The sequence below is a fragment of the Empidonax traillii genome, unplaced genomic scaffold (genome assembly GCF_003031625.1).
Source record: "Empidonax traillii isolate 1590-97213 ecotype Southwest subspecies unplaced genomic scaffold, ASM303162v1 scaffold85:size1451899, whole genome shotgun sequence".
Taxonomy (NCBI): domain Eukaryota; kingdom Metazoa; phylum Chordata; class Aves; order Passeriformes; family Tyrannidae; genus Empidonax; species Empidonax traillii.
Window position 1 is genome coordinate 1405915 of NW_020955278.1, and position 13448 is coordinate 1419362.

General features: G+C 35.7%; 1 long non-coding RNA gene across 1 annotated transcript in view; it reads right to left on the reverse strand.

Annotated features, from left to right (window-relative positions):
• Positions 1 to 11721: 11721 nt before the first annotated feature.
• LOC114056200 overlaps positions 11722 to 13448 on the reverse strand; it is a 3498-nt gene continuing 1771 nt past the window's right edge. Inside the window, exon 3 of the long non-coding RNA XR_003570947.1 lies at positions 11722 to 12460. This is a non-coding gene — a long non-coding RNA (uncharacterized LOC114056200). The remainder of the gene's footprint in view (positions 12461 to 13448) is intronic.

The window sequence follows — 13448 nt, forward strand, 5'->3', positions numbered from 1 at the left end:
TTGAGGAAGAAGTTCTGTTTCTAAGAGGAAAATATCTTTCTAAGTGTAGCCTGAACAAATGTCATAGAGCAAAAGTGATTTTTTTTCATTTGTTTCTTTGACTGCAAATCAGTTGAAAAAGGGAAGACCCACTGCCTTGCATATACTTAATTTATGAGAATTTTGGCTTCTATTATTTTTGAGTTATGTTAAACCAGGCAATGCCTTCATCCACAAGCTTATCTTCCATCTAATTTAATTATATAATACCCCTTCTGGTCCCAAACTACTATAATTAGTAAAATAAAGAATAGAATAACTTGAGAAATTGATGTTCCTCACATCAGTTACTGGGGGTTTTTTCCCCTAAAGACACACAAGAATTTTAGCTTACTGGGGGATTTTTGTTTGGTTGTCCTTTTTTTTTTTCTTCTTTTTTTTTTTTTTTTTTTTTTTTTTTTTTTTTTTTTTTTTTTTTTTTTTTTTTTTTTTTTTTTTTTTTTTTTTTGATAGATTCAATTTATACACACACCAAATAATTTAGCAGATTCCTGCATCACCCACTAGGTCATTTAGTTCAGTTTTTTTCTCCCGTTTTTACTGACTGAGAAAATGAAAAAAAAAAAAAAATGGAGTGCCTCTTTACAGAGGTAATGGGAAAATACAGTGATACACACTTATTTCTTCGTTAAAGAAAGAGTTATATGTATATATCGGGTCTTGTAAATGCATTTACAGCTCCAAATACATTAATTAAAGGGGAGAAAAACCCCACCCTACAGAATTTTTGAGGCTAACCATGGCACAAACACCAAATATAAGGTATATTTCAGCAATGTAATATTAAGAAAACACTCATCTTCCAGCCTTAATGTTTCAGGCAGCATTTTGGTAGAATAGGTCACTCAACAAAGAGCTATGAGAGGCTTGCCCTGATCTCCTTTACTTATAAATAATAATTACTTAAAAGAAATTGCTTCACAGTAGTCATAAAATTAGGAGAACACAACATAATATGCATTTGGAATGGTACAGGAGATTATGTTAAGCAAGACTTGAGGCACATTTGCAAAGTTATATTTATTACCTTTATATAACCCTGCCTGTCTCTAGCCTATGTTACCAAATTTTTGCTCACTTGATTGCACAATGCCTGATCTAAAATCCATCCAAAGTCTCTAAATTCACACAAATGTGTTAATTCAGCAAACCAAGGCAATAATATAGACAATCAATTGCTAGTCTTAAGACTTATTTTGCATATTGGACTAAACTTCTGTCTGATGATTTCTGTTACCAAAGAACTTATTCTGAAAACCCCAATAACTTTAAAAGGAGGCAGTAACTTCTCTACCAGATGGGCTGGAATATTAGGAAGGGAATTGTGGACCATTATGTTACCCACAGAATGAACCTTTCCTGAAGCACCATTATATGTAATTTCTCATAAAAAGTTATGATAGTAGGTTAAAGTCTGTTTGCACGTATGTTGTCATCTTTACCTCTAAAAAGTTAGAAACACAATGATTAATTCTTTAAATGTTATTAGATTTGTAAATGGTCTTGTCTGTTTTTTCTTCTCAGTACCTTACACTGCAAATGTCATTGTCTTGAAGCACTTTAAATGATGGGAAATAATGAAATCACTACATTGCTCAGGATTTAAAGTCTAGATTTTTTTTGTTAAATAATCCAGTGTCTGCATGGCTTCCACCCTCAACACTCTAATTTTTTTTATTTCTGGAAAAATTCCTTGTTATTTAAGAAGTGTGAAGGAGACAATGTTTTAGCAGAAAATATTGTAAAAAATAATTAAAACTCTATAGTAATACTTGTTGTCATATTTCATCATAAAAATAATCCCTTACATAATTCTTCTTATGTAATAATTTAAAAATAACACAGAAGACCCTTTCTTCATACCAACCAAAAAATTACAGGCCAAATTATTATGTAAAAATTTAAAACATATTTCTATATAACTTTAGAAAGAAAAAAGTCCATACTTACATAATTCTTATTAATATATATTTAGTATTATAAAACTTATCACAAAACTCAAAGATGACTGATTACTTACATATCTCTGAAGACAAAGCAGATGTTTGGCTGTGGTAAATTACTCCTGTAAGTCTTGATAACCTTCCACTGACTTTCATGGATAACACATGAGCCCTTAAAAGAGTGGAAAGAGACAAATTTATTACTCCCACAACAATAACTGCAAGGTTAGGTGAGATTATTTGTCCTGAACATTGTTATAAAAAGCCCTGGTCCTTTAATCCTTTCTCTCCCTTCAAAAAATAGGAAACAAGCAGAATTTTTTTATTTTTTTTTTTTTTTACTTTAACACAATTGGTTTAACACTGTCAAAGTGTTACCACGACCACAAAACAGATGTTAACCATTGTTGCTTTAGGTCACTTATTGGATTTACAATACAGAATGATCCTTATAGATGGACACATCTCTAGAGAACAAGTGTAAGGAGTAGTTCTTTGAACAGAAATGTTTGTAAGGATGTTGTTCCTTGATTTTCTTTTTCCATAATAATCTGTTTTTTACCCGAAATTTATGTACTCTTTTCAGGGAATGAACCTTCGTATAAATATGCTGTCTGATTCTACGTCCACCGATGGGAACTGTTTCCTTTGGTCTTTTTGTTGAAGCGTTTAATAATAAGAAAAAAATCCACAACACTTTAGTTGGTTTATCTGGACTTATATGTAGAAATATATTTCTAAAAGTAAAACTTCCTTCCAGTGTTATAGCTATTATTTGCATCATACACATGTTGAGCTCTCTTTCTGGGAGGTTTCCCATTGTAATGAATCACTTTCACTGTCTTTTAAGTCCCTACAAGCAATAACAAAGTTAAGCCACTTATTAAAGGTTCTGTATCTGTGAACCAATGCTCCACGTTATTTGCTTTAATTAAAATTCTTGAAAATGTTTACTGGACAAATATATTGTTAAAGCAAAGGAAAAATTCAATTTTGGAACAGCTACCCAGCTTGATGTATCACATTAAAAGATTCCCTTGATAATTCAGGAGGGTAACTATGTTTGTGTTTCAGTTGGGAAATAAAACAAATGTTCCCGTATTTCTTCTTTCTTAAATATTCTGCTTTGGGGTAGGAGACTAGTAGTTTAATGTCATTTTTGACACCCCTCCTAACCAGTAGTCTTCAAATGTGGGTTTTCATTTCAATGTAAATAAGTGTAGAGTTTTTAAAGAAAAGGCAGGCACTCTATAAACTACTTGAAGGCAAATACAAAGGACCACACGCTGCTACTCACCCTTGTATCTGAGGTGGTACAAAAACTTTCTTATCCTTTCCAGAATAGGAGTAGAAATTCACAGCTGAAGATGATCCAATGTTGCCATCTTCTTACTCAATCCCACCAACCTCTCCCAACCTCCTACTGAGCTACTTGTACTGCTGCTTCCAAATAGTGTCAGTCAAAATGACTGAAGTTAAGTTTAAACAGAACATGTTTGCAACTCCAAAGCATCTTGCTTGGCTTGGGCCTGGAAATGTTTCAGTGATGCTGTTAGCTGATAAAGACACTAACCTGTAGCAGGGAGAAATGATAAACCATGGTGGGCAGGCTGCAGGCTGATGCCTTCACTCAGCACGGGAAGATCTGGAAGAAAAATTGTGGTCAGCAATAATGTAAGACTCTATGCCCAAGACAGAAAAGTGCTGTATTATGTGAGAGCAGGAATCTGATTTGGGTAGGGAAGGTTCTAATTCAGGCTTGGCATCTTTTGTTTCCCATTTTGACCAGCAAAATTCCCCTAAATCATGATTTTTACCTTTCCTTAATGAAATTTCCTTCGGAAACAAAACAAAAAACAACCAAAACAGAAAGAACCCCAAGCCCCAAACCAAATCAAACAAAAATCCAAGCAAATAAACCTCATGAAAACAAACAAAAAACACAAAACACTAAACCAAAATCACTTTTATTGTGTCTTTTGACCACAGAGATGCTTAGTTGTTTGGGTTATTTTTTATAATTCACAACTGTGGAACAAGGATGCAGCACATACTGTAAAATAAAGGAATTGACACAAAGGAATGCAAAGAATTTCTTATCTTTGCATCACTACTGCAACTGTAGAACACACGAGCTCTTGGAATATATCTTATTTATGAAAGAAAATCTTCAAGATTGATAAAAGGTTTCTTAAAACTACCTTTACGTCAGAGATCTTTCCTGTATTCTTTAAGATTTTAGTTGGGTATTTTTAAAAATATTTAATTGTCTTTATGGATAATTTCTCAAGAAATATTCATTCTCTTCAAGTAAATATATAAAGAAAAGTATTTCCTGGCATGCGTTCAGGAATAACTTACTCTGATGTGATTTACAAAACATGCAGCTATGAATGCATGCTTTTTAATTTAAAGTATCGAATGTCATGCTTAGCGGATTCAGGTACTTGGGAAGCACTAGTTCTGTACTATAGGATGGATGCAAAGGAAAAAATGTCATATATAAGTAGTATGCACTGTTATTTTCCTGTCTCATTGCTTTGCATTTTATCCCTTTTGCCAAGAAGCTGCAGGTACACCTGACTGGCACGAGCTCCACTGATCTTTTAATAGGATATGCAAGAGCCAGGACAGAACACCTAAAGAGGACACCGTGGCAGGACCCAGGAAAGGAAACATGCCAGGGAAGGTGTTTTGCAACAGGAAACCTTAAGTATATTTTAAAAATTTAAGATATACAGGGACATTAATTCTAAGTTTATACATATGTGTGTCTTTGAGTTCAAATAAAGGAACTGCCAACTATGGTCCCTTGAAAGTGGCCTTGCAGTAAAGTGAATATACATACAGTGATCCCTGAGCACCTCAACTTGAATCACTAAAGCTCTCTTGGAGAAAGAGCCCCCAAAATTTATAGGTGTGAAGTCCTGCCAGTGAGTTTTGGGACTAAGCCCATAGGTTAGCATGTCTTTAGTTGAAAAAGCCTTGGAAGGACACATTCAGAGGCCTTCAAAACAAAAGTTCTTCTTGCCTCAGGTTCACCTGATGACTTCAGGGTTAAGTATCAGAGCATTGCTCAAACACCAGTATCAAGGTAAATAAAGTGTTTTCTCACTGTCTCTCTCTTCTGCCAAAGTCTGTAGGAATTATGTGTATCCAAGTCTTTCCCTGTGAAGAACAAAAGCAAGCATCAGGAAACAGGTAGCTCCTGCAAGTCCATCTCACCAAACTAAGTTTTCTGAGAAGCAGTTTTAGTTTGAAGAGCAGCCAAGAAGCGAATGCAGAGCTAACTGATTGCAATGTTCACTGCCAGCAAGGTGGATTTGTTGGTAAATACGTTCCAGAGGGGCTAGATTGCTGCTCAAGCATGGCAAACACACAGGCATAACTCCTCTTTATGACAAATCTCAGACACCTTATGAAGATCTTCAGTTTTAATGATATTTGTGAAATGATGGGGATGATACAGAGTAGCAATAATGCAATAAAATGCCTTCGCAATATTCATTTGCTTTCTACAAGAGGGGATACATGCAGTGATTCATCTCTCCACCAGTTATATGCAAAGATAACTTTTATTTCCCCAAACAAAGCAAATCCATCAGAGAGGAAACTAGCTGCTTGCAAAACAACTCTGCCCTAACAGTTCTTTATAATGATGCGAAATTACAGCTCTTAACATCGTTAAGTGGGCAATTTCCAATCATGACCCTTATGTTTTTTTAATGTTGCTGTGACTGAGAAAGCTACTAACTGTAGATGTAATGTGAGATAGTTATCTTTCATAGCTCTAAACAAATATGAATTCATTGAAGAATCATTTACAAGATGCAGCAGGAGGAGATGTCTTCTAGAGGCAGACTATGTTTAACATGCAGTGAGGAAGGGAACTTCCAAAATGGAATCTCTGGCCAATTTTAATATTTAAAACTGAGATTTCCTAAAAACCAGAGCCAAACCAAACCAAACCCTCTTCTCCTCCACATGCCACTCCCCCCCCCTCCAAAAAAAAAAAGAAAACTAAACACCAAAAATACCTTTCAAAACCAAAAACAACCCAAAAATTTGAGAACTTTTTCAACAGATTTCTATTTCCACACTTTCATACTTCTAGTTCGCCAGAGAAGCCAGGTTGATGGGCAATTTTTATTATGGCAGGAGTTTAGTATTTTTTAGAGGATTTCCTTACACATAGGTTGACTGAAGATGTCTTAAAATTTTCTCAGGAGTGCAGAATAGCTTCACCCTGGTTTATGACATCCCTGTGAAAACTGAGTATCTTTTGTTAAATCTGGAAATTCTTCCTTAAGCAGAGGGAATGCTCTGCTTATGATATATCACAAGGGTTTTGAAATGTTCTTTAAGGAGCAATTAGGAAATCATATAATCCATTTTCTAATCACTTACATGTGACAGAGATGTGTGAGAGAAAGGTGGGATGGTGGAATGTACTCATATGTTGCTTTTAGGTTAAATATCACTTGAATAGTAATTACCGATGCTTAATGTAGAATATTAATGGCATTCAGACCATTAGGATAATGTATAACATTAATAACATCCAGGCCTGCAAGACCATTAAGACTTACCACATTAAGGGAAAACCCACTCATTCAAGAGCTCGTTGGTGACCAATTTATTCTTCTTACCTTCAACTACAGTCTTTTGGAGACTGAAAAGATTTAAAGAGATGCTGTGGAGGAAAAGCTTTGTTTGTTGAAAACCACATACTCAAAAGTTAAATAACATACAATGTTATTTGAAAGAGTCTCTCAATCTAATTTCCTCTGTTTCCATACGCCAAAAGTAAATTACAGTTTTAAGCTGCATGCTACAATTACTCACAGAGCTTATCTGTAAATGAAATTCAAGAACATGGCATGAACACAGTGTGCTGCCAGAAAACACTGAGATGCAGCTAATCTGCCTCATATCACACTTTATGTGACTGTTCCCATTCATAAGGAGGACTGGGCTTGCTGGAAGGTATGTTGTAAGCACAGTCATGCTTTCCCTGCAATCCTTGACAAGATCTCCCCCACCTCAGTGTAAAGCTGTAAATTAACTATTATCTTCTACGTTAGAAGTAAAATAATCCAAACAGAAGTCTGCCTGGAAAATATTTTTATTTGTAGCTTTTATCAGAAACATACTGACATGTAAATGCACATGAAAAAAAAGAGACCTCTGCAGGTCCTCAAGCCCTTTTTTATCCACAAAATGAATCATGAAATCATATAGTCAAATGGTACCAGATTTTTCTCCTTCTGTTTAAATACAAACACCACCAAAAGCATTACAAAGAAAGTTTTCCAGATGCAATCTCACAGCAAACTGAAGATGAGAGCACAGACTGTGACAGCATGCCTGCATTTGCACACTAAATAGAACAAAATAAGGAATGGCAGAGACATGAGTTTTAGTATGTTTAAGAATCTTAAGTACTCTGAATTTTTTTGAGAATTTGTGTTGTTCTGTAGAACAACTGAAAACTGAAGCTCTCACAGTCTCATTGTAGATGGTATTTATGGTACCAAATCAGTGATTAGGTGCTGGTGCACCACCACAGGGTGCAGTTGCCCATCTCTATGTTTCACTGCTTACATATGTATAATATTTACACGTAAATATAAATACATGTATACTTACATATATGTCTATGTATACACATGACTTTCACTCTCTTGCTTGTCAGTGCCCTCTGAAATCCTTAGCTCCATTTTCTTTCAGATGCTACCATCAGAATGGAACACTTCTGGATCAAAATGAAGCAAAAAAAAGGTTCAAGTGATCACCTTTCCAACAATTCTAGTTTATGGGGATTCCACAAATATTCCCCAAGCCACCACAAGAATTCTGCTGCTTGCAGGGAAACAGTCTGTTATAATGCAAGAATATTATTTAGAATTTTAAAGAAATCTATCACTACCAGACACTCTGGTCAGAAGACAACAAAAAGCCAAATATAATTTATACAATGTATTCTCAACAAAGCAGTTGGCATGTTTGATTTTTATTTCTGGTATACTTCAGGTGTGTAACTATCTAAGAGCAGCAAAACCACAGCAGAAATAGCAAATGATTGTGATGGTACCAACTTTTTAAACTTCAGTGATATACATTTATGTAATAAATGCCAAATAACCAGGAGGAAGTGGAGAAAAAGGTTCTTTGGTACTTCCAACTTCCTTGATAAAATTAAGTTTATTCTTTGCTTTGTCCACAGTCCCCACCTTAGCATTAGTTTTGGAAGAGGAGAAAGAAGAACCCCATAAGTTATAAAAATTGAGATGAGGTTGGGAAGTGAAGAGTCAATGGATTCTGAATCATAGTGAGGCTGTGGAAATGCCAAATTAATTAACTTTTCCAGGTTATGGGGGAAAAAGAGGAAAAATTACTCCCATGCCACCAGAAAGAAAGGTCAAGAGAGCTTCCCTAATGTGTCAAGAACATTAGTGAATTCAACAGATATAATTTAATAAAAGCATTTCTTTATGTATCTTATTTTTATATGACTGCTGCTTCTGAATGTTCAAATAAATTAATTTGATTTTCAGGAATGTTAATATGGATTTTTAAAACATGTAGTTCTTTCCACTTGCTTCCTGGTCTTCATTTTGATTTTAATTTTTATGTTTATTTGTAGTACTACAGGTAGGTTACAGAAAAAAGTTTTAACTAAGTAAAAAAATTGCAGTTTTCCCTTCAAGTAAAGCTCATGGTACTTCTTGAGGCAGGAACTTGTATTTAAAAAAAAAAGTATAAAAATTAATCCTATTAAGATAAGAATTCAGTAAATTGTCTTGGCTGTTTCAAATACAAGCCTCAACAACTGGCCCTCTACCAAAAGTGAATTCTACCCTGCCTTCCTCAAATTAATAATATCTATATAATTCTTTTTTTTTTCTTGGATTTTTTTAACAAGACATGAAAAAGGAATTATTGCCTTCAGGATCATGAACTCCTCTGTCAAAGTGCCAGATCAGAGTAAGATTTAAGGAATCTTAATCTAACAGCGCAAATTTGTTATTTCAACAGTTCATTTTGGTTGTTACACATTGAGCTAGCTGCTGGAATGGTGTTTCATCACTTGGGCATGCCAAGTTAAACACTGCTAAGGTGTCAGCCCTTCAGACATCAGCCCAAACCCAGCGCAAGGCAATAGCCCCACTGTGAGGAGCATCCTGCTCTGGCACATAGGACAAATCCAGCATTTGTCACCATGAAGTTTTACTGGTTGTATGAGACACACAGTAAGCATAGATTTCATCAGAACATACAGTTCACAGTCTTCTCAAGTGAGAATGGCTCTTAAGCGATTTACAATTCCTTTGAAATATGCTACTGCTTATGGTGGGATGTTTTCTGATTTCAGTTGTCTCTTCTAAGAGAAAAAACTTGACATCCTGTCTTTGTCTAAGGATTACAAGGCTCAAACTGCTTGACATTATGGTCACTTCTGCAGAGACAACAGCATTTTAATCGCCAGGTCATTGAGGCACTTTGGTTTAGTACAGATGCACATAATTGATCGTGACTAGTCCCTCAGTTATTCCCCTAGATTGCCTCTAATTTCCTAATTCAGAGTTAATTGTGCAGAAGTATAATGTAAATTTGGACGTATTTGTCACAGCTCACCATTGCTGGAAACCCTCCAATGGCTGACAAGTGGGCTTAATGAAGCACCTGACCTTTCACTAAGTCATCTCCAGGCTTGTTAGCTCTCATGTTAATGACAGAGCTTGAATAGATACTGTGTTACATGCTCAGGGGCACAGGCACACACAGTGCTACATGAGAACAAAACACCACCGAGATAATCTTATAAAGCATTCCCTAGCTGGGATGGTGCAGAGCTGTGGTGTAAAGGCAGCCTTATTTATCGTACAGAGAGAAAAAGATGGAAATTACAGTTTAATTACTGTATTATTATCTACTTTCGCTTAAAGTTAGCAAAGGTATTTCCCTATAAGAGGAAGCATTTTTATTGTACTCCACAATTACTGTGTGGTACTCAACATGAAAATTTTTTTCCATGTCTGTTGTGGTTTAACCCTGGTAGGCAGCTAAACATGACACAGCCATTTGCTCACTTGCCCTACAGTGACATGGGGAAAGAGAACTGAGAGAGTGAAAGTGAGAAAACTCTTGGGTTGAGATGAAACCAGTTCACCATGCCAGCAAAACAGAATAAAGGATTCATTCACTGCTTCCCATGGCCAGGCAGGTGCTCATCCATTCCCAGGAGAGCAGGACTTCATCCCACGTGATGGTGCCTTGGACACCATCACTGTAAATGTCCCCCCTTCCTCTTTCTTACAATGAGCATGATGTCCTGTGTTATGGACTATCCTTTGGGTCAGTTGGGGTCACCTGTCCTGGCTGTGTCACCTCCCAGCCTCTTGTGTCCCCCCAGAACCACTCAGTGGTGAGGTGGGACAAGGGGTGGAAAAGGCCTTGACTCTGCGTAAGCACTGCTCAGCAGTAATGCAAATATTCTACGCTATCAACTCTGTTTCCAGTGCAACTCCCAAGCACAGCCCCACAGAAGCTCCCCTCTAGAAAATCAACTCTATCTCAGCCAAAGCCCATACAATATTCTAATTTGAAAACACAACTATTCATCTACTTGTAGAATATTTCTACTTGTAGCACTGTATAATGAGGGTTGACTTTATTTGTGCAGTATTTCCAAAATATGAGGATTGGCTTTTTCAATGCATTTTTCAGATCACATACTGAGAGAAAGTTCAATTATTTACCATGTCCACACCGGAGTTTTTTTTTAGGTTGTGCATTGGGGTTTTTTTTCTGTTAAAATAGGAAGCACACTAAAAATTTGCTTTCAAATATTCACTGAATTCATTAGCAAACCTATAGGTTGGCCTACAAACTGTGGAAATGCTGTTTGAATAAAAGAAACATCTATGACTCATGGAATATCACAAACAGTTATGGACCGTTTCTGGAAAGACTCAGGTGTGTTACCTGGAAACATCTAAGATAAAGCTTTGTTTCAGTCTCCCTGTGGCTCCCTAATCTCCCTTGGCCCCCATGCCTGGCTGTGTAGAAGGCCACAGTAATTTTGCTGTGCTCTTAGAAACCTCTGAGCTCTTTTGGCTGAGGTAATCTTTGGAAGGCTTCAGCCTAAGGCAGAGATCAACATGGGAAATTTAAGGAATGAACAAAGGGTCCTTATTTTACAAAGAGTTAGTGAAGCAGCATTACCAGCCACAAGTAATTAGAAGTTTAGGGTTGGGTTTTTTTGCCTTTCTGTGTTTGACTGTTCTTTTTTTTCTTCTGTAACATAGAGCACTATAATCAACAAGAGAGGGGATGGTATCTTTAAAACTACACGAATTGCTTGAAAGGTCTATTAATTTCTTTTTGCAAAGCTATCAGCTTTTGGCTATTTTGTGTTGATTTTTACAATTTTGTTTCGATTCTCTTTTAGTAGGCACATTAGTTATAAAGCCGACCTAGACAGTAAGAACTGATAAAAGGTGATAAAAGTCAAGCAATTCAAGTAGTTAAAAATCTTCTTTATTAAAAGGCTTTTAGCTACAATATATCTATAATTTCAACCCTGTTTCTCCAGACTTGATTTTTTTCCTTGAAAACTCACACAAATAGGAATTTATGGCATAGACAAAATGCACAGAAGTTTTAAATAGACTCTAAATATACATTAAACTGAGAAAAAAAAAAAGATCTGCAGATAAAACATGACTATTTCTTTTCTTTGGAGTTTCAAATATACTCACTGAGACAAGAAAAATAAGAACAAAACTAATTTCATTCAGACATTTCCAAAATCAGAAGAAGAACCAAATATTTATGTTTGGCCATCCTGAACTTGCCTTGGCAAACCAAACTTTCTTTAACTAAGTGTGGGAAAAACCTTTAAGGAACAGACACAAGAAAAAATGTTAATTAAAAAAAACCCACAGGACTAGAATGTCACTTTTCAAAACTATCACCTTGGACTATATAGTTGCATAATGTTCCTAAAAATATTGTTGTTTGATTAAAAAAAAAAAAAACCCTAATTTTTATATTTCTATATGTTCTTTTACATTTGGTTTAAAGTCAATGATCACAGTGAAACCATCAAAGTATCTAACATGAATCATGGAGGTTTTAATAGTCATTTCACAATTTCACTTTCTAGGATGGGTCAGGCAAAGGAAAAGTCAAATTAATAAATGTATCAATTGACGCTCACGTTTTGAAGCAGACAAAAATGAATGGTGTGATCCTGATGAATGAGAAAAACTTGCATCAATATTTCACAGTTTGTCAGGCCATTATTGTCACTGACAAATGTAGGTTTTAGTATAATGTTCTTCTAAAGTAAACTCTGCATAACAGATGTTCTTCCTCCTGCTCTGACAAGTATTAAAATGTCTAGTGGGCACCACGGTACCATTCAGTCCTCATCAGCTGAATATGTCAGAAATAGCATGGAGGGAGAGGTACTGAAATAGAGACAACAGAGGCAGCCACAGTGGATTGCACATCTGAGCAATCTGTGTCTGTGGCACCAGCTTGCTCTGGGACTTTGGGCAAGTCATCCTCATCTCTTTTTCTTTCACTTGTGTGATTGTTCTTGTCTGCTTATCTTGTGAAGGTTATTTGGCCTGGACTGTCACTGCATTCCTACACTACTGAAATCAGGAGAACACAAGTAAATGTCTATACCACTGTTCAGTATGGAAATGAATCTGATACCTCAGAAGATATATAACTCATTTATACAGTTGCTGAATCACTAATACATAAATTACAAGTTCACCAAAACGATTTTTCCCAGTTGCATGCCATCATCCTCAAAGAACGTATATCATGCATGCCTACAGTGGCACTCTAAATACATTTTTATTTCAGTAGTCCTTAATGATCTTTTAAACTTGATTTATTACAGAAGGGTGTAATGTGCCATGTACAGAAGCAATATATTTCCCACTAAATTTGGTTAAACTCCTTTTGAGTATAATAGAAACTGAAGGAACATGGCACCTTGTAATTATGCAGCACTTTTCTAGCCTGAAACCTAGAATAACCTTAGCAAGTCTCCACGATTATATCTGCTCCGCTGGGAGGGAAACTAACATTGTGAAATGCAAGTTTTTGAAGTCTGTCTTATTTTTTATGATGTTACTTGAACCAGGCACACAAAATGTAAGTGTAGAACAGTAATCATATTTAGAACCAGTAAAATATGGTGTGTGCATATATACATATAAACTCTGAGGTTAAAAAACCCTGTATAATTTATACTTTTACACACACACACACATAAATATAAATAAAAAGTACAAGTAGTAAGCACACTATTAATTTACATTTTCCCCTCTTAACCATAGGGTTGCTCATCTCACAAATCATATTTCTGTGGGAAATGAAAGGTGCACTGCTACCAGCATTTTGTAAGAAGTAATGACACAGTTTACTACCTGTAAGTGC